We start from the raw sequence: 26,879 nt of genomic DNA, 5'->3' as shown, positions 1-26,879 counted from the left end.
TGCTGACGTAGCATTTGAAAAAAAACGTGTTTTCACAGTGACGGTTAAGTCCTAATTTGGCAGTTGCTCTTTTGAGTATCTGCAAATGTTCTGAATTAGTAAATGGGTGATATACTGTCAAGCTCAATATATAATTTTCCTTACTTTGCCTTTTACATAAATAGTTAAAGTTGAGACACTGACTTATCCACAAATAAAATACGAAAAACCAAATACCGAGACCCTAATAATGTTAATGCGTCATTTTGAATATCAAGGCGGTCTGGTTTTATTTACTGCGGCAGGCATTTGGCCGAGCCAAGGCCGTCAATGCAATGAGATGAGTTACAGTTGGCCGTATTGCACTCGTCAACATCTAAAGAAAAAAAATCAAAAGATAACATTGAATACGAGGACTTTATGCTCTATGTTTTCTGATAGGTTTTTCGTATGTTTTATCAGGCGTTACTTGAACACACTGGAAAGCCTGCAGAAAACTTGCATGTGGCAGGAGAATAAAACCTAGTGCTTCTTATCGAGTGATCCAACCACCATATGGGATGCTAATACTATTAAAGGTATCATTTACTCACCATGTAACAAAGTTCCAAAAAAATTATCTTAAACTCCTTGTGTTTTAGTTCAATCTTGTACAATTGCCATTGCAAGTACTGTATTTGTGAATTATTGAAATGATCATCAAGGTACTGAAAAGACTTCATCTCATTCCGCAAAGTAGTAAGGAAAACCAGGCCAAAACCAAAAGTACAACAGATTTCAAAGGCATCGGTCCACCCAGAATCAAACAAAATGCTGCTTCTCTAAGCATACAGGAAGACCATTAAAACTGTTATGGGCAAGACCTGTCACCTGTCAATTCCGACAGTGGTTCAAGAAGTAGGTGAAACTTCATAAACGGAGGGAAAGCGAAGGGAGGGATCTTCAAAACCAATAAGAATGGGGGTTACAAAGGTTTGCCTGGAATAACAAGAAGTTGCTTGGGGTTACAACCATTTTCCCTGGGTTATAACAATTTGCGGGAGGTTAATACAACAATTTATTTGGGGTTACAGCAATTTGCTAGAGGTAACAAGACTTTGCGTGGGATTACAACAATTTGCCTGGGGTTACAACAAGTTGCGATTGGTAACAACAAGTTGCCTTGGATAACAACAATTAGCATGGGGTTCCGACAATTTGCAGGGCTACAAGTTGCATGGGGTTACAGCATAACCTCGTCTGAGCTTTTTCGAAATCAACCTTATGCACATAAAGACACACTACCACAATGCCACTTACTTACGTGTCAATTTTCATGAAAACGTTGTTTTATCGACAAGTTTAGGAAAGTTTCTCACGAAAAGACTCATAATTGCGAAAGCCAGCGTGTGACTGCAAGGTGCGGATACTCACTGCTTTGCACGGGGCGTTCGCCCCCTGACATGCAAAATAGACTCGTATACTAGACTTTCGCCGAGGCCATGGCTTAGATCGGCGGAGCTGCGAAATCACGAAGCGACTGGAGCAAAGATTAAGTCAACATGCACGAGTGGCGAAGCCACGAGGCCTTTTCTAACTTGATTTTGTGGAATCATTCCTATTGTTTATGCAAATAAGTAGAGTGTTGAAAGGTTAACCAATCATAACGTGGATTTTGCATAGTTGCTTCCATTTGTGAAAGAAGGGTTAGTAAGGAAGGCGTAAGAGCAACTTACAATAAGTTCGGATGAAAAAAAATAGTTTATACAATCAAAATTTAATAATTTCTTGCAATACTTTAATTAGTAATATTAAAGTAAGATTATGAAAGAACAATTACGCGGTCACGATCTCGTGGAAAACGAGACTCGCATGTTTTGTTTTTAAATGTTGTGCAAGCAACCGGGCGCGTCGACGCGTCCAGGTAGTAGCCATGCACGCGTGTCCTAAAAGGCTAAAGATTGGTTGGAATTTTAGGGTAGCAATTATCGAGATAATAAAGAAACACACAAGAAATTCTTGACAAGTTTGGAAAAGCCTCCTGGCTTCGCCACTCGCGTGTGTGGTCTCCCGCTCCAGTCGCTTCCCCTCTTTCGCTGCTTTGTCTTATGCCGACATGCAAGTTAAGCCACGATGGCCTTGGCGAAAGGCTACTTGTATACTAGCAAACGGGGTCTAACCGATGTTCCCCAATACCGATGTTCCCCAAAATCCTTAGGATTGGGGTTAGGAATAAAGGGTTAGGTTAAGGGTTAGGGTTGGGGAACATCGGTATTGGGGAACATATGTATGCACCCCTAACAAACATAGTATTACCAAACCTTTGTGTTCACATTTTTACTAAAATCTGAAAGGAAAAAAATGAACTGAATATATAATTGGCTTTTTCGCAAGTTTGCGAAAAAGCCGTTATTTTTGTTCTGATTTTTGGCTATTCCACATTGTTGCGGAAAAGCCTTTCTTTCTTTTTTTGATTCTTCTTCTTCCTCTTCTTTTTTTCCCATAGACTTTGTACACGTTTATTTTACACGCCACTTTTGTCATTAAACTTTGTTTCTGATTCTTCTTCTTCTTCCCCTTTTTTTCCCCATAGACTTTGTACACGTTTATTTTACACGCCACTTTTGTCATTAAACTTTGTTGCATATCGTTCAAAGTTTGCATAGGCATAGTCCATACAGCATAGATGTATGCGGACGAGCGACGTCATAATGACGTCATCATGGGTCATGTGACGTCATCGCAAAGTTGCATATTTCAAAGCCCTATATCTACTGAACGGTATGTCCGATTGGTTTGAAACTCAACATGTGGTTAGACCGGGAAGTGTTATAGATAAAATTTGAGATGACGTCATCATGACATCATCATGTCATCGAAGATTTTTGCCATATTTCACTAACGCAATATGATAAGTTCAAAATATTTTTTGTATTAGGTTCGCTGGGCAACAACAGATATATGCACAAAATTTGGAAAATGGATGACATCATGATTACGTCAGCAAAAATGCGATATTTTAAAACACAAATAAGGGAAGATCTGATTGTCATGAAAATTGGTGGGTAGGTAGATAATAGCACCAGTACACAAAATCTGAAATGACGTCACAATGACGTCATTATTTGAATTTTTTTTTTTGAAAATTACAGTTTTTATTCTGCTCATCAAATTTTACACTACTATTCATCTGATTGGCTTTAAACTTGATACAAGCAAAGAGCACAATAAAATAACGTGCAATGGCAAGCATTGTTACGATGACATCATCACAGAGCATGTAATGTCATCTTAAAGGGGCAAACTGTTAGCCTTTATATCTTATGAATGGCGAATCTGATTGGGCTGAAACTTAGTATGTGGCTAGACCCAGATGCAAAAATAAATGTTATGACGTCATCATTACATGAGATAATGATGACGCCATAACCTTTTTTGTTATGATTTTTTACGATTTATGTATATTTTTGATTTTTTGAATATTTTTTGCCATATCACACTGACAAAACATGCAAAGTTCAAAATTCTTTTTGCATTAGAAGCCTTGAAATTGATAATTAACATAAATGCAGAAAAGCCCTATGTTCTGTTTCAACAGACATACAGTTCTATTTTTTAGCTGTTTCGGTGTACACACCGAAACAGCTCTTGTTTTCGTTAAGATTTTTTTTTTCTTTTTAGCTGTTTCGGTGTACACACCGAAACAGCTCTTGTTTTCGTTAAGATTTTTTTTTTTCTTTTTAGCTGTTTCGGTGACACACCGAAACAGCTCTTGTTTTCGTTAAGATTTTTTTTTTCTTTTTTCTTCTTTTTTTTGGCTTTTCCGCATAGTTGCGGAAAAGCCTTTCTTTTTGTTCTCATTTTTTTTCTTGCTTCTTCTTCTTTTTATTCCCCGGCAAATCCCATAGACATTGTACACGTTTCTTCTGCCCCTCACTTTTGCCATTCATCTTTGTCATACATCGTTCAAAGTCAGCATAGGCTTAGTCCTTATAGCATAGATGTGCCCCGAGGAGTGACGTCATTGTGACGTCATCAAGTGATTTATTATGGATTTTTGAATAATTAATTTTTCCCATAGACTTTGTACACAGAAATTTAAAAAAAATTGTCGCTTTTCAAAGGGCATTTTCGACTCTTTGCCAGTTATTCATTTACACCACTCTTTGTCCAAGCAAAGACCCTAATTCAAACAACATTGTGGAATGATGACGTCATGATGACGTCATCCTGTGTTTATTTATAGGCAATTAAATTGTGACACTTTTAATATTTAAAAATGCATAAGAAATCAACCGTACGCGTCCGCAGCATTCTGTTGCCGGCAAGTGGTAGAGTAGGTTGAGGTCTTCATTTCATTTAGTGTGCGTGCAATCACGTGACCCTTGCTTCCGGTCGAAAAAGGCCCAAACCGGAAGTGGCTTATTATTTAAAAGTGGTAATAGATATGAACTTGCTTTTAACGGTGTTAGTCTCTTGGCTGATAGTATTCTTCAAATCATCTACCGATGACGTCATGCAATCTTCGAGCGCCCTCTAGCGACAGGTTGAAAATTAGCAAAAATGTATTTTGAATAGATGTCTGTGGCGAAGTTTGTCAGAATCGCCTAAATATTGGTGTATATAATGACTTTGACCACCTTAAGACGTGTGCGAAGTTTTAGGCGAATGACGTCATCAGACCGGAAGTTATAATGAAAAGACCCTTTTTCCTTAGAAAATTCCTGAAAAATCAACCATGTTAGTTTTTATATTAGTTTTTACTTTAATTGTAGATTTAAGGGTAGGTCTAAAACATTTTAAAGTTTCGAGGCGATAAGCGAACTCGAACATACCCTGCACACGCTTAAAACTTCACGTTGACAATACCTCTGCTTCAAAACATGCACAGGACAGGACGTCCACAATGTACATGTACATGTACATGCACGTACGTTGTACATGTACATAGGCACATACATCGTATGTCAGTCAGCCTGCAGCGCACGTGTTGCTGAGGTCAAATCCTGTCCACAGTGACCGTTTTAGCCGATTTTCGGCTAACTTTGTCAGATTTTATGTTCATGCATGCGCATAGACAGTGACGTATTAAAGCACTTTTGGCATTAATCTTTGTCAGATATCATTGAAAGTTGGCATAAGCATAGTCCCTATAGCCAAGATGTGTCCCGAAGAGTGAGGTCATGGTGACGTCATCAAGTGATTTATTATGGATTTATGAATTATTAATTTTTCTCATAGACTTTGTACACAGCTTTCTCCACAAGTCTTTCCCTATACAAAACTGATATATCTTAGGCCAAAAAAAAAAAATATTCGGTCTCTGGTCAGACCAAAGTTCCGGAATTGACGCGGCCACGCGGCCTTTTTTTTTTTTTTTTTTTTTTTTTCTTCAAGCTTGGATTGTACAGACAAGGTGGGGAACTATTATGCTTTTTTGGTGTCCTCATGTACATTGGTGTCCTCCATTATTTGCCTTGGTGTTTTCGATCATTTGCCTTGGTACAATTTCCCATTCCTTGGTGCTCTTTGGTAAACAAAATTGAGGAGGTGCAAACTTGCTACTTGCGCAACTTTGAAATTTGAGCGCGCAAGTTTCAAACTTGCGCAAGTAGCAAGTTTGTGCTCGACAGTACTTGTAGTAACGATTGCACGAGGAACAGCGTGCGCGCGAAGGTTTATTAGTCAGACCCTATTTATATCTAACAGTACGTCTAGATTCCAGACTAGCTGCTACAACTCCCCAGTTCATTAGGATTTTTACTGAAAGGTATGCGACAAGGTATGCAACAAAATTCACGACATTGCAAACAAATTCGCATACGTGTGCGCACATATTCGTGAATTGTTTCACGACATCGCATACGTGTGCGCACATATTCGCGATAAATTTTGCGACATCGCATACGTGTGAGCACATATTCGCGATAAATTTCTCAACAACGCATACGTGTGCGCATATATTCGCGAATTGTTTCACGACATTGCATACGTGTGCGCACACATTTGCGATAAATTTCCCGACATCGCATACGTATGCGCACACGTTTGCGATATGCGATGTCCCTTCAGGGCCACCATACATACGCACATACATCGTATGTCAGTAAGCCCGCAGGGCACGTGTTACTTAGTTCAAATCCTGACCACAGTGACTGTTTTAGCCGATTTTCGGCTAACTTTGACAGACTTTATGTTCATGCATAGTCAGAGACGTATTATCGATTAAAAAAAAATCATAATGCGGAAAAGCCCTATGTTCTGTTGCAAACAGACATAGATCTCTAGTTTTTTTTCTTCTCCTTTTTCAGACTTTTTCTCCATAGGTTTAACACACGTTTCTTCTACCAATCCACTTTGCCACTTTTTAAAATCCGATTGATTTCAGACTTGGTACATACTTAGACCACCACCCACAGATGGTCCTAGAAGAAATTTGTGATTGTGACGTCATTAGGTGTCAGGTTACGTCACATTAAAGATGCATTTTTGCCCATATGTTTTGTACACGTTTTAAAACACTCCAGTTTGGCATCTTCGTAAATCCGATCAACTTTAAACTGAATTCATACTTAGACCACCACCCACAGATGGTCCTAGATGAAATTCGTGATCGTGACGTCATCAAGAGTCAGGTTACGTCACATTAAAGATGCATTTTTCCCCATAGGGTTTGTACATGTTTTAAAACGCTCCATTTCGGCACTTTCGTAAATGTGATCGACTTTATACTTGGTACACACTTAGACCATCACCCACAAATGGTCCTTGAAGATATTTGTGATCGTGACGTCATCAGGTGTCGCGTTACTTCACATTAAAGATGCACATTTTCCCCAAATGTTTTGTACACGTTTTAAAACACTCCACTTTGGCCTCTTCATAAATCCGATCGACCTCCAACTTGATACATACTTAGACCACCACCCACAGATGGTCCTAGAAGAAATTCGTGACCGTGACGTCATTAGGTGTCAGGTTACGTCACATTAAAGATGTATTTTCCCCATAGGGTTTGTACACGTTTTAAAACACTCCACTTTGGCACCTTCGTAAATTTGATGTAGTTTAGACTTGGCACACACTTAGACCATCACCCACAGATGGTCCTAGAATAAATTTGTGATCAAGACGTCATCAGGTGTTGGGTTACGTCACATTAAAGATGCATTTTTCCCCATAGGGTTTGTACATGTTTTAAAACATTCTACTTTGGCACTTTCGTAAATCCGATCAACGTTAGCCTTTGTACACACTTAGACCATCACCCACAGATGGTCCTAGAAGAAATTCGTGATCGTGACATCATCTGGTTTAAGGTTACTTTACATTAAAGATGCATTTTTCCTCATAGGTTTTGTACACGTTTTTCTTCAATTCCTACTTTGGCACTATATGTCTGATTGACTTTTCTCTTGGCAGATGACATTCGAAGTGACTTCATCAAGTGTTCACCACGTGCACAGAGTATTTCAAATACCCGAAACAGCTTGTGTTTGTCCACAAACACATTTCTAGTTTTTTTTTCTTCCTCTTTTTCAGACTTTTTCTCCATAGGTTTAACACACGTTTCTTCTACCAATCCACTTTGCCACTTTTTAAAATCCGATTGATTTCAGACTTGGTACATACTTAGACCACCACCCACAGATGGTCCTAGAAGAAATTCGTGATCGTGACGTCATCAGGTGTCAGGTTACGTCACATTAAAGATGCATTTTTCCCCATATGTTTTGTACACAGTTTTAAAACACTCCAGTTTGGCATCTTCGTAAATCCGATCGACTTTAAACTTAATTCATACTTAGACCACCACCTACAGATGGTCCCAGACGAAATTCGTGATCGTGACGTCATCAAGTGTCAGGTTACGTCACATTAAAGATGTATTTTTCCCCATAGGGTTTGTACACGTGTTAAAACGCTCCATTTCGGCACTTTCGTAAATCCGATCATCGTTATACTTGGTACACATCTATACCATCACCCACAGATGGTCGTTGAAGAAATTCGTGATCGTGACGTCATCAGGTGTCGCGTTACTTCACATTAAAGATGCACATTTTCCCCATAGGTTTTGTACACGTTTTAAAACGCTCCACTTTGGCACTTTCGTAAATTCGATCAACTTTATACTTGGTACACTCTTAGACCACTACTCATAGATAGTCCTAGAAGAAAGTCGTCATCGTGACGTCATCAGGTTTCAGGTTACGTCACATTGAAGATGCATTTTCCCCATAGGGTTTGTTCACGTTTAAAACACTCTACTTTGGCACTTTCGTAAATGCGATCCACGTTAGACTTGGAACACACTTAGACTACCACCCACAGATGGTCCTAGAAGAAAGCTGTCATTTTGGCGTCATGAGGTGTCAGGTTACATCACATTAAAGATGCATTGTTTCCCTATTGATTTTGTACACGTTTTTCTTCAAACTGATACACTTTTCCACTTCTATACATGTAAGTCTGAATGACTTTACACTTGTCAGACACTAGTAAGATCAGCCGCCTAAGATGGTCTCCAGTGAGTTCGTAACGATTACGTCATCATGTGTCACGTGACGTGACATTAAATGAGCATTTCTTCGAATCGCTATAACTTCGAAAGTACAAGTGCAATTGGATTAAAACTTGGTATGCACATTCACAGGGATGGTTTATAAATGAAAATTGAAGTGACGTCATCATCAAATGTCATTTGACGTCCCTTAAAAGAGCATTTTATTCTTTTATAGGCCTATATCTACCGAACTATTATGTTTGATTTGGTTGTAACTTGACATGTACGTATTATACATTTTGTAATGTGCTGTTACAGATGACATGTACAGTGACGTCACTGATTGTTCGTCACGTGCACAGAGTATTTCAAATATCCGAAACAGCTTGTGTTTGTCCACAAACACATTTCTAGTTCTTCTTTTTTTTCTCCTTTTTCAGACTTTTTCTCCATAGGTTTAACACACGATTCTTCTGGCAGTCCACTTTGCCACTTTTATAAATCCGATTGATTTCAGGCTTGGTACATACTTAGGCCACCACCCACAGATGGTCCTAGAAGAAATTTGTGATCGTGACGTCATCAGGTGTCAGGTTACGTCACATTAAAGATGCATTTTTCCCCATATGTTTTGTACACATTTTAAAACACTCCAGTTCGGCATCTTCGTAAATCCGATCAACTTTAAACTTAATTCATACTTAGACCGCCACCCACAGATGGTCCTTGAAGAAATTCGTGATCGTGACGTCATCAAGTGTCAGGTTACGTCTCATTAAAGATGCATTTTTCCCCATAGAGTTTGTACATGTTTTAAAACACTCCATTTTCGGCACTTTCGTAAATCCGATCGATGTTACACTTGGTTCACACCTTAACCATCACCCACAGATGGTCCTTGAAGAAAGTTGTGATCATGACGTCATCAGCCGTCACGTTACTTCACATTAAAGATGCACATTTTCCCCATAGGTTTTGTACACGTTTTAAAACACTCCACTTTGGCACTTTCGTAAATTCGATCGACTTTATAGTTGGTTCACACTTAGACCACTACCCATAGATGGTCCTAGAAGAAAGTCGTCATCGTGACGTCATCAGGTGTCAGGTTACGTCACATTAAAAGTGCATTTTCCCCATAGGGATTGTACACGTTTTATTAATACACTCTACTTTGGCACGTTTGTAAATCCGATCGATATTACACTTGGAACATAATTAGACTACCACCCACAGATGGTCCTAAAAGAAAGTCGTCATCATGGCGTCATGATGTGTCAGGTTACGTCACATTAAAGATGCATTGTTTCCCTATTGGTTTTGTACACATTTTTCTTCAAACCAAACACTTTTCCACTTCTATATGTCTGATTGACTTTACACTTGTCAGACACTAGTAAGACCGCAGCCAAAGATGGTCCCCAGTGAGTTCATAATGATGACGTCATCATGTGTCATGTGACATGACAATTAAATGAGCATTTCTTTGAATTGCTATTCTTTTATAGGCCTATATCTACAGAACTATAATGTTCGATTTGGTTGTAACTTGACATGTACGTATTATAATGTGCTGTTATAGATGACATTTACAGTGACGTTACTTGTTGTTCGTCACGTGCACAGAGTATTTCAAATATCCGAAACAGCTTGTGTTTGTCCACAAACACATTTCTAGTTTCTTATTTGTCCACTTTTTGTCATATGTTTTGTACATGTTTTTCTTCTACCCATACACTTTGGCATTTTCGTAAATGCCATCGACTTCAGACTTGGCATACACTTAGACCACCACCCACAGATGGTCCTAGAAAAAATTCGTGATCGTTACGTCATCAGGTGTCGGGTTACGTCACATTAAAGATGCATTTTTCCCCATATGTTTTGTACACGTTTTAAAACACTCCAGTTTGGCATCTTCCTAAATACGATCGACTTTAGACTTAATTCATACTTTGACCACCACCCAGAGATGGTCCTAGACGAAATTCGTGACCGTGACGTCATCAGATGTTAGATTACATCACATTAAAGATACATTTTTGCCCATAGGGTTTGTACACATTTTAAAACGCTCCATTTCGGCACTTTCGTACATCCAATCGACGTTACACTTAATACACACTTAGACCATCACCCACAGAGGGTCCTAGAAGAAATTTGTGATCGTGACGTCATCAGGTGTCACGTTACTTCACATTAAAGATGCACATTTTCCCCTCTGGTTTAGTACATGTTTTAAAACGCTCCACTTTGGCACTTTCGTAAATTTGATCGACTTTATACTTGGTACACACTTAGACCACTACCCATAGATGGTCATAGAAGAAAGTCGTCATCGTGAGTTTCAGGTTACGTCACATTAAAGATGCATTTTCCCCATAGGGTTAATTGTACACGTTTTAAAACACTATACTTTGGCCCTTTCGTAAATACAATCCATGTTAGACTTGGAACCCACTTAGACTACCACCCACAGATGGTCTTAGAAGAAAGTCGTCATCGTGGCATCATGAGGTGTCAGGTTACATCATATTAAAGATGTATTGTTTCCCTATTGGTTTTGTATACATTTTTCTTCAAACTGATACACTTTTTTACTTCTATACATGTTTGTCTGATTGACTTTACACTTGTCAGACACTAGTAAGAAGAGCAGCCTGAGGTGGTCCCCAGTGAGTTCATAACGATGACGTCATCATGTGTCACGTGCCGTGACATTAAATTAGCATTTCTTCGAATCGCTTTAACTTCGAAAGTACAAGTCCGATTTGATTAAATCTTGGTATGCACATTCACAGGGATGGTTTATAGATGAAAATTGAAGTGACGTCATCATCAAATGTCAAATGACGTCGCTTAAAGAGGCATTTTATTCTTTTATAGGCCTATATCTACAGAACTATAATGTTGGATTTGGTTTAACTAGACATGTACGTATTATAATGTGCTGTTATAGATGACATTTATAGTGACGTCACTGATTGTTCGTCACGTGCACAGAGTATTTCAAATATCCGAAACAGCTTGTGTTTGTACACAAACACATTTCTAGTTTTCTTTCTTCCTCTTCTTCTTCCACATCTTTTTTGCACAAAATCTCATAGACTTTGTACACGTGGCACATACTTAGCCTGGCACATAAGGCACACACTTAGAACATCACCTGCAGATGTATGCCGAATCACTACGTCATGCTGACGTCATCACGCGATTTATTATAGAATTTCAAATATTAATTTTTCCCATAGACTTTGTACACAGAAATTTAAAAAAAATTGTCGATTTTCAATGGGCATTTTCGTCTCTTTGCCAGTAATTCATTTACACCACTCTTTGTCCAAGCAAAGACCCTAATTCAAACAATATTGAGTAATGATGACGTCACGATGACGTCATCCGGTGTTTATTTATAGGCAATTAAATTGTGACACTTTTAATATTTGAAAATGCATAAGAAATCCACCGTACGCGTCCGCAGCATTCTGTTGCCGGCAAGTGGTAGAGTAGGTTGAGGACTGTATTTCATTTAGTGTGCGTGAAATCACGTGACCCTTGCTTCCGGTCGAAAAAGACCAAAACCGGAACTGGCTTATTATTTAAAAGTGGTACTAGATATGAACTTGCTTTTAAGGGTGTTAGTCTCTTTGCTGATAGTATTTTTCAAATCATTTACCGATGAGGTCATGCAATCTTCGAGCGCCCTCTGGCGAAAGGTGGAAACTTTTCAAAAATGTTTTTTGAATAGATGTCTGTGGCGAAGTTTGTCGAAATCGCCTAAATATTGGTGTATATGATGACCTAGACCCACTTAAGACGTGTGCGAAGTTTTAGGCATGTGACGTCATTAGATCGGAAGTTCCGTTGAAAAGACCTTTTCTTTTTCAAAAATTGCTAACAAATCAATCCGTACAGATATAATCTTGAATTGCCCATTAAATGATAGCGTAAACATTTGCCTCAACAGTGCCAAGTTCCCAGCTTGTCAAATTGTTCACACAGTTGACACGGCGTCGGCAAAAAAAATAGCCTTGCGCGAGTTGCGGCAGAGAGAGTAAAAAATGCCGACTCATCCAAAGCAAGCATAAACCGCAAGTGGGTATACATTGACCAGATTCGGCATCGCCTGCTTCCCATACACCACACATGCACGTGGTCGTGAGGGCGCGGACGGACCAAGCGCCACATTGTCAACTCATGAATATTAATTTCCCTTGTTGAACAACTCACCAATAAGATAGAGGTGCTCCAAGACGTTTTCATTCTTTCATTGGTAGGTTTTAGTAAAATAGTGGCAGTACGATAAAATAGAAGTGCTGCAAGACGTTTTCATTCTAGTGGCAGTACGTATATGTTCATACAAAAACAAGCACTTCGCGTTCTTCATAGGGCCGGTGTGGCAGGTAATTCTGTCCCCCCTGGTAAATGTGTCCCCCGGACAGATTTACCGGGTCGTGACCCGTTAAATCTGTCCGGGGGGACACTTTTACCTAGGTAAACCTGCCCTCCTCTAGGTAAATTTGTCCCCTTGCACGACGTTAAATGTGTCCCCCTGGTAAATGTGTCCCCGTGCAACGTCACAAGTCTAGCACCCAGACTGTTTATTAGTAAAGTTATTAACTGTTTTTGCGCGGCAAAAAACTCCCGTTTTGATGACGACTTCGGGAGCGAGCGATTTGCATGGTGGGCGTGCGCGCGAGTGTACCGCACCTACGGAGGGCGTGCGCGCTAGCGAAAGCTTGAGTATTACTACGCGTGCCTTTTCTGCTTTCTTGCAGAAACATAGATCGGTTGATTAACATCTAAACGTTAATTTCATTTTGATAATCATTGAGGAAGGGTGGAAAAATCTAAAAATGTATACCCTGTGCGCTGAATTTATTATAATAACATCAATATAACAACTTATGCGTGCAAAACCAGGGGGGACAGAATTACCTGGAGGGGACAGAATTACCTGGAGGGGGACAGAATTAACGGGACAGGGGAGACACTTTTACCTAGGTAATTGTGTCCCCCGGACACTTTTACCGGGGGACAGAATTACCGTCCACACCGGCCTTATGCTCGCTACACTCACATGGTTCCAGAGCGAAAAAGCCCTGTGTTCTGTTTCGACAGACATACAGTTCTAGTTTATATTTCTTTTTGACGCCTACATCCCATACACTTTGTACACGTTTTTTCTCAGTGCCACTGTTGGCATTAATCTTTGTCATACATCATTGAACGTTACCACAGCCATAGTCCCTATCCGTACCCCCTCACCGGCAAAGGAAGTACAGTTGGGGGTGCGCGGCCACTGCGTGTACATAGAACAAATCCCTTGGTGTACGTGCGTCACACACCAGGAACGGTGCGCGTCAACCAGCGAAAAGTTCCGCCCTTGGGACGTCGTTGCTAGGTGAAAGGGCGCCCTCTTTTGGTAGCGCACGGAGATCATAGCAAAGTTGTGTCCCAAAGAGAGACGTCATCATGACAACATCATGGGTCACGTGACGTCATTTAAAAAGTGCATATTGTAAAGTCCTATATCTACAGAACTGTAAGTCTGATTTGGTTGAAACTTGGTATGTAGGTAGACCGGGATGTGTTATAGATGAAAACTGAGTTGACGTCATGATCACGTCATCGTGGGTCACGTGACGTCATCTTAAATGTGCAAACTTTAATGACTGCCAAGTATTTTTACAATGACGCCATCATGGCACAAGTGACGTCATCGTAAACGTGCATACTTTAAGCCCCTATATCTCATGAACGATAAGTCTGATTGGGTTGAAACATGGAATGGGGTAGGCCGGAATGTGTTACATAAAAATTGAAGTGACGTCATCATGACGTCAACATGTTATTTTATATATATTTTTAACATGTTGATGTCTTTGCCCACATCCTTCGAACGCAATATGCTAAAATCAAAATTCTTTTTGCATTTTAATTTTAGGAAAATGTATAATGCACACATTTTTGCAAAATGTGTGACGTCATGATGACGTCATCAAAAATGCGAATTTTTAAAACACATATAAGGTAATGCCCAGTCGTCATAAAACTTGGTGGATGGGTGGATGTCCCGAAGAGTGACGTCATGATTACGTCATCATGGGACACGTGACGTCATCATGAACGTGCATATTTTGAAGTCCTATATCTACAGAACTGTTAGTCTGATTGGGTTGAAACTTGGTATGTGGGTAGACCGGGATGTGTAATAGGTGAAAAATAAGGTGACGTCATGATGACAAGATCATGTGATTTTATATGAATATTTGATTTGTTGGACCTTGAAGCCATATCTCACGAACGCAACTTGCAAAATTCAAAACTCTTTTTGTATTTGGTTTGTTATGTAATAAGTTTATGCACAACATTTTGAAAAATGTGTGACGTCATCGTGACGTCATCAAAAATGCGATTTCCGAAAACACATATAAGAGAAAGTCCGATCGTCATGAAACTTGGTAGATAGCTAGATAATGGTACTAGTATGCAAAATCTGAAATGACGCCATCATGACGTCATCAGTTGATTATTTTACGATTATTTTTAATATTTACAATTACATTCCGCTTTTCAAATTAAACACTTCCTTTCATCGGATTGACTTCAAACTTAATACAAACCAGGACCACAATGACAAAATGTGCATTGACAAGTGTTGTAAAGATGACGTCATTGCAGGGCATGTGGCGTCATGTAATAAAATTTTATTCTAGACATTATTCTAAGCATTTTGAACAACCTTTAACTGCATGAAGCACTCTACAAAGTGACTGCAAAAGGACCAACAACACATAAACATTAGTAAAATGCGAAAAAGCCCTGTGTTCTGTTTTCAAACCGACTAGCTCTAGTTATCATTACCTTTCTGACAGTACTTGCCAGTGTAGCCTTTCTCGCATTTGCAAGTGTAGCTTGAACCACTTGGCACGCAGATTCCTCCATTCAGGCAAATGGCGGCTTCACAAGGCAGTTCTGCAGTTTAATCCAAATCATTATTTTATGCTCAGCATTGAGTTATTATTTCCACGTTAATCAAAATCAAACACGTAAGCACAACTAAACTGACGTGTGGAAAAGTGATGAATGCGTAATGTCAACGTTATGTGATTTGAGAAAGAAGTTACGATAAAACTTACGGTTTGCTGGTTTCTTGCATACGCTGCTTTGTGCGTTGCTCGTACAATGCTGAGAAACACTCCATTTGTCAGAGTTTGACTGCATGTTCGAGCACAGCCTGCGACCAGAGGGCAAGTTGGAACTCCCGAAATTCAAGTAATCTGCCTACAAACACAAAGAGACAGTCCCGTCTTTGAGATTTCAATAAAATAGGTCCTTCAATTGGTCTTTCGATGTTAACCTGACGACCTGTATCATTCAAATTACATGGGAAGATACTTTAAATTCATTCAAGAACGCATTTGGGTTCCATTCTAATTTAGTCCAGTGTCATTCGCAATATAGCAATTTGTTTCGTCCAAGTTTCGAGGAATTCGTTATAAAGCGGAGATTGGTGTTGAATTCAGAAAGCAAATTTGTTTGTTTTTATCAGTCATTTGATGTGGTCAGATAAGTTTTGAAATTCTTCGACTTTCTTTTAAAAATTGAGTACATTTTTAAACCCCAAAACATTATTACGCATCGCTTGTGTAATAACAAAACAAGTGTATTACCCCTCCACAAGGTAAATTTTACTTAATAATGCGTAGCCTGTTGATAAACGCGTTGTTGTTTAGGCCTAATCCGAGTTGGGCAGAAGTTTACGCTGCATGTCGTCACCAACACCACGAAGTAACACTCTCCCACATACCAGTAAAACTACCAGTCGGAGAAAACGGCATCTAAAGTTGAACGCTTTCTAAAACAACACTGCGTCAAAACGGCAAAGTATTTTCAGTTGATTTTCTCGTTGTGGACACTTGATGAGTTGAATTTATAAAATCTGCTGTTTTTCACCCGTTTGTGTTTCAAACAAATACAAAGAGAGTATTACTTCGTGAAAACATTTTTGCTCACATCTGAGGAGAGTTCGCGCCATGCATTGCATTGGTAAATGAACTTGAGTGTTTACTTCGTGAAAACAAAAATTGTCACTTTTAAGCAAAAGTTGTTATGGATAATTAGCTTAATTATGAAAGTAAAGCTCTTGAAGCTTTGAAACTTCGTGCAATGGTACACCTTGATGAATAATGCTTAAAAATGCAAACAACTTAATATCGAAAAAATACGTGGAGTGTTACTTCGCGGTGTCATGTATGCATCGCATTGTAGGGGCATGCGGATTGTTCAAGATGGAGGACGAACGAGAGACTTTGACGTCGTGGAGATTGGCAGAACTGGTCCCCATGTTTAAAGGAAAGTTTGAACTACAAGAGTTTTAGCTCACGACATGTAACCTTCTACCCATCGTAGACTATTTTGGCGTGGTGAACGTGCGATCATCATGTATTCTTCATGCTAATTACCCATGTTTTCATTTTCATTGCTCTTTGAAGAGCAATGACTTAAAACTCCATACTCTCATATAAATAGAGTCAGTCTGTCGGTGCTGTGTATAATGCAACACAGGTACCGAAGGCATCCAACACGTACAGCGAAACCGGTGTGTTGGTGAGTCGCACTGTAATAATGTGCGTAACCATTTATCAATCACATTTTCGTGTGCAAGAAAGATCTAAAGGGCAATAAACTGGCTAGTCTTTGTAAATGGAAGGATATATTTGAGTGGTCGGGCACAACCCGACCACTCTTTGGAGTTGTAACGATATTTTTTTTTCTTTTTTCCCTACTGCACGTTTACGCGGGTTTCTCCTAAACGGTTTATAGTATGGATTTGTAACTTGAAATATATATCGACCATCAACCTAAGTGGTTATAATGGCGTCATCGGGTGTCAAGTTACAAGTGATTTTAGCTGGAAAAGTGACCAATTACTTTCACTTATAAATCTTGAACTCAATAATCAATGATGGTGGTATTCTGTAATCAGACCATTTAACTGCTTAACATTTTTTGTCGTGTACGTAAACTCGCTTGACCTTTACTTCCGGGTCTACCAGAAGGTCAAAGTTAGGTGAATTCAAAATGAAGACGTTCGCCTGAAGTCAAAACAAAGCACAATTTCTTCTGAGCGGTTAACGGTATGATCACAAAACCTTGTGTGAACTTGTACCATGTTTCGAAGATGTTGTAAATTTTGTTACGTCATCACGACGTCATCAGATATCGAATAACAAGCGATTTAAGGGCAAATTTTGACAAAATAGTTTGCGTTATATCTTTTGAACTAAATAGAATTTTATTTTCGTTCTTTTCGTGAGGTTGTAGACTATGCCGTGAGAAACATTTCGTGTAGCCGGACACAAAACCGCTTGATCATACCGAAAGTGCAATAGAAACCGAACATAACTCAAAAGCGGAAGCATTTTACTACAGACATATATATTATGAAAGTGTTTTGTGACGAATGCTAGACACAAAAAACAGTGTGATGACGTCATCATCCAAAAGGGCGCCCCCATGGCACATAAAATAGTGTTTGCTTTCTTTAATTTTAAAACCTTAGGTTCAAATTTTGCCAAATCGCCCCTTGATATTCTTTGATTAACCACAGATAACTTGGGACGGTTTCAAATTCATGACGTCATCAGACAGGAAGTTAATTCTATGAGAATTTGCCAACGATCATATTTTAAATTCAATTCTATCATTTGATCCATGTCGTATAATTTTCTTAGCCCAAATAACGATACCATTACAATGTTCACATTTTGCTTCCAAATACTGTGACGTCAGCAAACGGGAAGTTCGGTGTTATGAATATATACACTTATATTTTCCAAATGTTCATACGTTATTTAACTTTACAATGAACATCCACTCAGAACTAAATCAGTATTCGATTCCCGTTTTTGACTAATGACGTTATCAAGCCAGAAATGACTTGTATGTGCACTTAGGAATGTATACTGAAATTTTAAACACTTTTTTTTAGTAAAAGTTCACGTCTTTTCTGCGTAAAATGGGTAAACAGTGTGGGATTAAAATTTGACGCAACAGCAGCTCTGTCAAGATTACCCTCACAACGACCATGTTCCCTTCTTACTGTCATAAGGAGTACGATTTTACCCAATATTGCCTATTTTTTTCTTCGAGTGTAAGTACAGTTTTTGAAATAATTTACGGTTTTTTATTGAATAAAAAAAATGTAATCTATTGTTATGACTCTTAATTTGTTGCACCTCTCAATGTGCAGATGGCCATGGAATCAGGCTGAATGTGCGACTCATTTGCTTGGATAAAGAGCGTGGTCTTGGTTCGTGGCTTCATTTTATTTTTAGGAACATCGAAATCACGCATGAACGTTAACACCTGTAAAGTTCCATTATTGTGTTTTAAAGGCATGAAAAGACCTGATGAGTTGCAGGTATTTTAGAGGGTGTGCTTTTGTTGTTTCAGTATCAACGAATGCACAAGTTTACTCATGCCTTTCCAAGCGATACAAAGCCATTGCCCTGTTACTCCGCTTTAACGTATTGTAGCGGGAACCTATTTGGGCTCTTGTCCTCCGAGTCAAGCAAAACGCTAGAAAGGGGGACACACGCATACGAAAGAAACCTACTTATAGGCAGTTTCCGGAGAGCGCGCTAGTAGCCAGACAAACGAACCAGGGCCCAATTTCAAGGCGCTGCTTAACAGTTAGCAGAAAAGTTGTGTTTAGCATAGCAGAAAAATTTGCTAACCTTAAGCACTATTTCACGGCGTGTGTGTTAACGGTCGCGCGTGCATGGAGATTTCTATTGTTACGTCACTAAGTTAAGCAAATTTTTCCTCTGAGGTAAGGCCCCCCAAAAAAAGTCTCCGGTTTCTGGTATGCGCGCGCGTCGCCGTAGACATTTGCGTCGACAAAATGAAAAAGTTTTTCAATGAAAGATGATGTCTCAAAACCGCCAAACTCACTGGTTTGACTGGAATCCTGCTACTGCACAGTTTTAACGTGTTTTAAAATGAGGTTATGATCGAGAATAAGCTTTATGTGGCCTCTCTGGACTCCCATATATTTGCACTAAGCTTAGTCGGGCACCATTTGCAGTCATCAGCCGACATTTGAAGCAAAAAAGTCAGGTAAAAAAAAAAAAAGCCGCGTCGGCGCACCACTTTTTTGGGCACTTTTTTATACCAGAAACGGGAGACTTTATTTTTGGCCTAAGCGTGCCTTTTGCTGTGCTTATGCTTACGGTCTCCATGAAATAGACGGAGGCTCTGTTAGCAGAAAATCATGTGCTTAGCAGCACCGTCCAATTGGGCCCAGGTCAGCGCACCTGTGACCCAACGCCGGGCCCAGGTCAGCGCACCTGTGACCTAACGCCGCGCGCCAGCAATGTGCTGCCGAAGCCCTCCGACGGCGGCTATTGGACAAAGCAACAACAAGTGATATACAAAGTGTCCGTTACAGTATACAGTCTCGCAAGAACTCAATATGAATGACCAAAGCGCGAGAATGAGTTTTAAAAAAACAATGTGGTTTTTCAATTCAACGCCAATCCCAACATGAGATAATTTCCCGAAACTTGGTGAAATTTGAATGCTACATTCCCTGAGTTACACTGCAATCGAAATAAAATCTGTTTGTACCCACTTGAAAGTGAGTCAACAGGGGAGCCCAACCATTTTGGGGGAACGACATTATATTGTCATTCCATTTAATGTACATGATGTGTTGTATTGTGTTGAGTTAACCGCAAACGTTAACATTATCTATTCGAGTAGGATTCTGCCGGAAACGTATTGTTGAGATTGCCATGATGTTAATTTACGGGCCTCCAGAGTAGGCCGATCACTGCTTACCGGCGATCGATCCGTCCACTGCAGGACCTTATCGCCATTGTGGTCCTCGAATCCGAGCCAGAACCAACCACCGATAGCCTTTATTTTATCTGTACGGAACGATAACAAACAAAGGTTAGGGTTTGGGTTGGGGAACATCGGTACTTGGGAACATAGGTATACACCCCGCCCAGAGTCATTGGTGTGTATTTGCCACCGCCTGAAGATTGCCATTGGGATGTTTTAGCAGTGAAATTGAAAAGGGATGGCTTCAACCCAAACATTGAACAAACAGTGTAGAGGTGGAAAAGTTATCACTTTGGGGAAATTGAGGAATTGCTTTGGACTATTAAAAAGAAAATTTGTCAACACTATCAATATATTTATGAGCTGTAGCGACCGATGTACAATCAAACGAATCCTGCTGCTACCATGTGGCAAATCAATCGGGCAAATTAAAAGAATTTGGAGAGATGTAGAAGTTAGGGTAAATACGAATGTTCAAATGCTCAACATCGTGAACTTAATCAACGAGAGAAATCATTAGAATGCAAAAGAAATAAAGTTAGTATTTTTGCGATTGATCATAAATGGAACAGATCCCTAGATCGCAAAAGGAACATACCATAGATGAATTGATTCTCGGCGTGATTGTGAATGCTGGCCAAGTTGCCACCTTTGTTTATGCAGTTCTTCTGATGTCCATCAAAAGTGCGGTCCGTTACAGTCTTGGTCCAGAACAGGTAACAACTGCCCTGGAAGTGATGCCAGCCGGTGTTGCAGGGATCTGCACAGAAAAATTAAGCAATTTCAACGAAATAATTAGTATTGAAAAGCTGTGAAGAAAAAAAGGCGAAGTACAATTTTGTTTAAATGTTGGATTACTTGAATTTAAATGTTAGGTGTAGATAATTGCGGCTTTGCGGTTTTAATTTACCAATTTACCTTTTCAAAGATGAAGTTTATGAAGTTGATGAAAAAAAAGTACAACATCAACGTTAAATACAAGACCAACCAAACCTGCTTGAACTTTTTATCACTTACCAGGGTTATTAGCTTCAACAGGGTTGCTACCTGAAATTGAAACAAAAGTAAAACACCAGAATTGGCATAGAGATGCTAAGATATAACTGTATTCGGTGAGGATTAATCAATTAGAGAGGACACGTCTGTTTAATCAAAGCGCATCTCGGTGATCTCACTGACAACACACACATCTAGTCCAATTCGTCATTACTTGAATGACACGTATACCAATCAGAGTAAATGCTTAGATCTTTTCGACGTGGTTGTAGCCAGAATATGGAAACGTTGTGACCGAAGCCTGATAACATTCCGTAAATTCCACCCCTTGAATGTTTAAGACGTAAACGTCTACAATTCTACACGATCTGATACACCGTGCCCTCTGGATGCATGCACACAATAGGGACCCAAAGATTGTATACGTCTCTACAGGGCAATTTCTAAAGATGAATGCGTCTCCACAAGGTTTTCACGAAAAAGATATATGGATTTTACTCAAAAACTAGGAATTTCCAAGGTATGTTGATACGTTGCAAATGGCAGAATTTTAGAAAAGGGATATTAAGTCCGAATTTCAGCCAAGGAAATTAATTCTAGTTAAAATGAGAATTTTAAAACTGTACTTTCAAACTCGAAAAAAACTTAAGTACCACGAGAACAAAGAAATGTCACCACAAGGATACAAATTTCAGTATCTGTGTTTAAATATTTATACCCCACAAAGGAGGATTGGTAGGGATAGAAGTCTCGCTTTTATCTGATTGTCACTTCTTCGACCCCATTTGTAACCAAGCATTCAGTGGTGGCATGATCGGTTACGTGACTGTTACGTTACTGTCTGTCATAACTGATATTCGTTAAGTAGAGCCCGACATAAAAAAACTGCATGATTTACTGAAAACAAAGCATTCATGAAACGTTTACTTGCCTATAGTCAAGAGGCAGCCCACGATGATAGCAAGAACCAATGGTGCTTCCATGATGGTCTGAAGGGTTAAGGAGAACGAATTTTGCAACCTAGCAGCAGATTATCAAAGCAAGTAATATACTTGCACTGGTCGGATGGGTTAATAAGGTATACATGTACAGTGCTTTGCTTTGGACTACTGGGGTGGGACGGAGGAAAATGGCTTTTCGCCCTAACTCACTCCGCCTGAAAATAATTTCCATTCCGAAACGAATTTTGCCATCATATACATACTCTTTTTCTTCTTTTATTCATCGAATTTTTTTAGGAACACTATTACATTTTCTCTAGAAGGCACAAGTTTGTAATAAGCGTCCAGTTGAAAAGATGAATATGATGTCTGATTCATTTTAAGTGGTTTGTATAAGGATCTTCTCTCTGCAGGCAATGTATTGTGATAGTATAGATAAGCTAGTCATTTTCCAGCACATGGAACATAGGAACCTCAGTAGACTAAAGCAACGTTGAATTTAAAAGAAGAAAACAATGCAACAATTTAACATGTAGTCCAGACTCAACAATTAAAGACTATCAAGAATCGGAAAAGTCGACCGACCGACTTACCTTAGAGTTTGTAGTATCGCCAGATATGCTCAGCTGTATCAACGGCAGGGTCTTTAATAAAGAGGAATAGAGGAGACGCATGCGCACAATTCATCCGGCTAGCTGTCCAGGGAATGATTGGCGTGGTCTACTGTAGCCAATCAGTGAGCGACAGCAAGATATAAGCGGCTTTCCATTAAAGGTCTATCAATTGCAACGATAGGTCCTTATTTACAGTCGTAGGTGTCTATAGTAATTTTGCGTGTATTAAAGTAGGAGCAGCAATTTACTATCGTGTCTTTGCAAGTAATGGTGAAGTTGTGAATAGCGCATACCGACAGGGGTATGTCTGTGATGGTAGCCATATTTCATGTGCTATGTACTACTTATGTAGTTTTGATATAAAAAAAAATATTTTTTAACACTGACGTTTCTCCTGTAAATTATACACTAACAGAGAAACAATAAGTTAAAGATAGCACTAGAATATATTTTAACGATCGTACTTCATATTAGTATTTGATGTAAAATCAAGTGCAAAAGTATGAATGTTCCGGGTCATGGTGCATTGAATCGGGATCTTTAAGAGTGGATCATAGACTTTCAATAAATGACGTATGTTAATTATATCCCAAACGCAAAGGATGACCATGACAAAAAAACACTTTTCTCCAGGCTAGTGGTGGCTTAACCCTAAGGGGCCAGTGGGCGGAATCCCCCTCCCTCAACTTTTTCCGCGATAGCCTTAAAAAAAATTCTTCGACCCAAGCTGTTCTGACTTTTTAGCATCGAGCATCTTTTGATACAAAAACATAGAATTCGGACCCCGGTGCTACGCGCCGTGAAAACTGAATTTCACTTTATACGTATTGTACACAGAGCAGAATTACCAATATGAATAACCCTTTGACCCATAGTCATGAAATGTCTCGGGTGTGTTCATGAATAGTTGTTCTATTCATGTGCAGAGTTTCATAATTTTTCGTCACTCGATGGCCGAGATCTTAGGAGGGGGCGAACCCCTCCCCCCCCCCCCTCCCCGGCTGAGAGATGGTCAAAATAACCCTGCCCTTTAATAGGGTTAAGATGTCCGAAGAAAGTAATGTGCGTTTAAAGGAGTTGTTTCATAAAACGCTACAAGATATTGTCCGTGAAAAATTAATAATCAAAAGATTTGTTTATCATCACAAACCTGGATCCACATGTCAAAATTCCTTCCAACGTAGATTTGGCTGGGCATAAGCAAATCGGCATAGCCAACAGACTTGTCAAGGTGGGGCGATGCCATGCAATGTTTTGGGTACATTATTGTATGGCGTACAGCGCTCGGCTCTCACCGCATGGCGCGGGTTCGATTCCCGGCTTGGGTCATATGTGAGTAGAATTGTCCACTGATTCTCTTTGCTGATTCTCGCTGATTCTCAGCACTTTCGGTATGGCTGTGCTGCGTGGTAAGGCATGGTTTGTATTATGGCTACATATGAAGCGACTTTACTTGCCTTCAGCTCAACCGCGTTGTAGCTGCGCCCTTCGTTATTCAATTTTTTGGAGTAATGACGTTAGACCAACTTCCTTAAATGATTGATTTAAACCTTACCATGATGTTTTAGTCATGCTCATACAACTTGCACATGTATGCCGTTCACTTCATCCCACGATCCACAGTGAAAGTGCATTTATTTTCACATATAAATTCACCACTGAATCGAAAAGCTAAATAAGATAATTTTTATTCAAATTGATGGTGCTGGATCATCCAAGACTATAAAGATGCAAAAAGGATACAACTAAACCCTTGTGAAAACCCCTTTAAGAAGAGGCAAGAACATCTAGCAATATAATTACCCGGAGCGTAGTTGTCTGTACTTTTTTAAGACCAAACAAGATTTCTGTAACCACTCAACCACAAATGCCTTAAGGAGCATTTCTCAGGGCGGGAGGTAAGTTGTAATTATTTAGGTAACAATTTACTGGACAAAGTTGGGGATACATAAAACAATTATTAAAAAATGAGGGTCAAATTGTAGTTTCGCTACTGCCTAATGGCTTTTAAAATGAAGACCGTTGTGATCATTTTCTTTAATTATTTTGTTAAAAGCCTTTTTGGTTTAGGCGCAGTAGTTTTGTAGGTATAGTCAGAATATGGCTCTGTACCAGCAAACACTTACAGGTTCACCCAAACGCCTGCTGATATTAGTATTCCATTAGTCGATATAAACAATTAATTTGTGACACAGGCTCCTGTTACTTTGCTTCCAACACGAAGATAGTCGTCTCCGACCCTTCCCGCCATCTCTACCTGTTTTAATGCAAGGATGTGTGTGTGTTCTTGGGTTATAAACATTGTGTAATCATTCGAAAAACTAAGTGTACTAACGATGCCTGATTCCCATAGGCTAACCTAACGTTACTTTGGTAACATTAAAGCAGCAAGAACTTTAACTTATACGCTTTTTTAAAAAAAAAAGGGCGTTTTGTGGGGGAATTTCTCGCAGCAAATGTCGTGGTCGGGTGCGCATGCTCATGTGTTTGGAAAATACCTGTCATGTCATGTGGCACAAAATGGTAAACAGTGGCGCAGCAAGGTCATTTTGATTGGGGGTAAAATTTTCTTGAAAAGGGCACTTGCACATCCGTGGTGAAATGTAGACACGTTTGTTTTTTTTCTCCGGACACCTCGCCTACGTAAAATTAAAAAGAGGGAGGGGGGGTACCATCTGTCGATAGGGGCGTTGTGCACACGAACGATTATGCACATGGTGCTTTTCAGGGCGATACATGCGTGAAATACCAAAAAGCGCAACCGGAACGGCTGATGTCACGAAAAAGGGCACCCTTTCTTTTTTCCTTTTTTTTAAAAGGCACTTGTTCAGAAAAAGGCACTTCTTAAACAATTGCAAATTACAAGATATTGGGGGTAATTGCTGGTGAAAAAAGGGAATTGAATTCAAAAGGGCAGTCTTTACAAAATAATCGGGGAGGAGGGGGTGTAAATATCCCCCTACACCCCCCGCCCCCCGGCTGGCTACGCCCATAGTATAGCTGTAATTATCCATATCAGAAATAAGAATTGCTGCGGTTTGGGCTCGAAATTCCGATAAGTGATTCGCGATAACCAGTTTTTCTTGCAGAATTCTACTTGGAATCCGTACGTTAATCTGCTCAGACATCCTGCCTCCGAGTTCCATTAGGACGAAGCTTAACACCTGTTTTATGTTTCCTAGCGGGAGAAACGGGACTTGTATGGAAAATAAAAGGCTTGCCACTTAATGCATTAAATGATTGGCGGGATGCGAGGAGTAGATCCTCAACAAAGTATTGCTAAATTCCAGACCATTAACTTTCGACACGTGGATTACGTTGCATAGAAAATATCGGGTATGGCCAATAATCAGCCACATGTTCCAACCCTTCCAAACCCCATCTTATGAATTTGCAAATATTTCCCCCACGCACTTAATAATAATGAACAGTATTTTGCAACCCACGTTAGGAACAGCTCAGACAACCGGACTCAATTAACTCTCAGGACAAGACGTATCTCTGGTTTTATGTTGACCGTAAGGAAATACGGGGCAACAAAAAGAGTCCTAAATGCATTCAACAATTGTCCCGGTGCAATAACAGGGTATACCCTTTAGCAGGGTACTAATAACAGTCCTAAAACTATTCCATTAGCTGTTGACAAAGTTTGCTGTGATGAGCTCGTGTTTAAGTAGTCATTTAAGCCTTCAGATACAATAACGGTAAATGACTGTCTGATAAATAACCTGTTTTCATCGACTAATGGAGCAATAATTGCAACAGGCTTGATCATCTGTAAGTTTGTGCTGGTAGAGAGCTATACTATATTCAATCACACAAGCTTTTACCAATCTAATTCCCTTTAAAAAAGGCTTTTAGCAAAATAAGTTTAGAAATCTGACCATGACGGTTTTCATTGTAAATGCAATTAGGGAGTAAAGAAACGAGTTTGGTCAGAAAAAGAGGTCGCCAGAGGTTCCAAACACTTGCCCCCCCCCCCCAACTTTGTGCAGACATTTTGTACCC

At 39.6% G+C, this 26,879-nt stretch overlaps 1 long non-coding RNA gene across 1 annotated transcript; it reads right to left on the bottom strand.

Annotated features, from left to right (window-relative positions):
* Positions 1 to 323: 323 nt before the first annotated feature.
* Positions 324 to 20,391, bottom strand: LOC119723385. Its single transcript, XR_005270543.1, has 4 exons — positions 20,315 to 20,391; positions 15,607 to 15,751; positions 15,332 to 15,442; positions 324 to 355 (listed from the first exon to the last, which is right to left on the bottom strand). It is a non-coding gene; the product is annotated as an uncharacterized LOC119723385 (long non-coding RNA).
* Positions 20,392 to 26,879: the final 6,488 nt, after the last annotated feature.

This window comes from Patiria miniata, unplaced genomic scaffold (assembly GCF_015706575.1).
Source record: "Patiria miniata isolate m_02_andy unplaced genomic scaffold, ASM1570657v1 HiC_scaffold_1, whole genome shotgun sequence".
Lineage (NCBI taxonomy): Eukaryota > Metazoa > Echinodermata > Asteroidea > Valvatida > Asterinidae > Patiria > Patiria miniata.
This window is presented reverse-complemented; position numbering and strand designations above follow the sequence as displayed.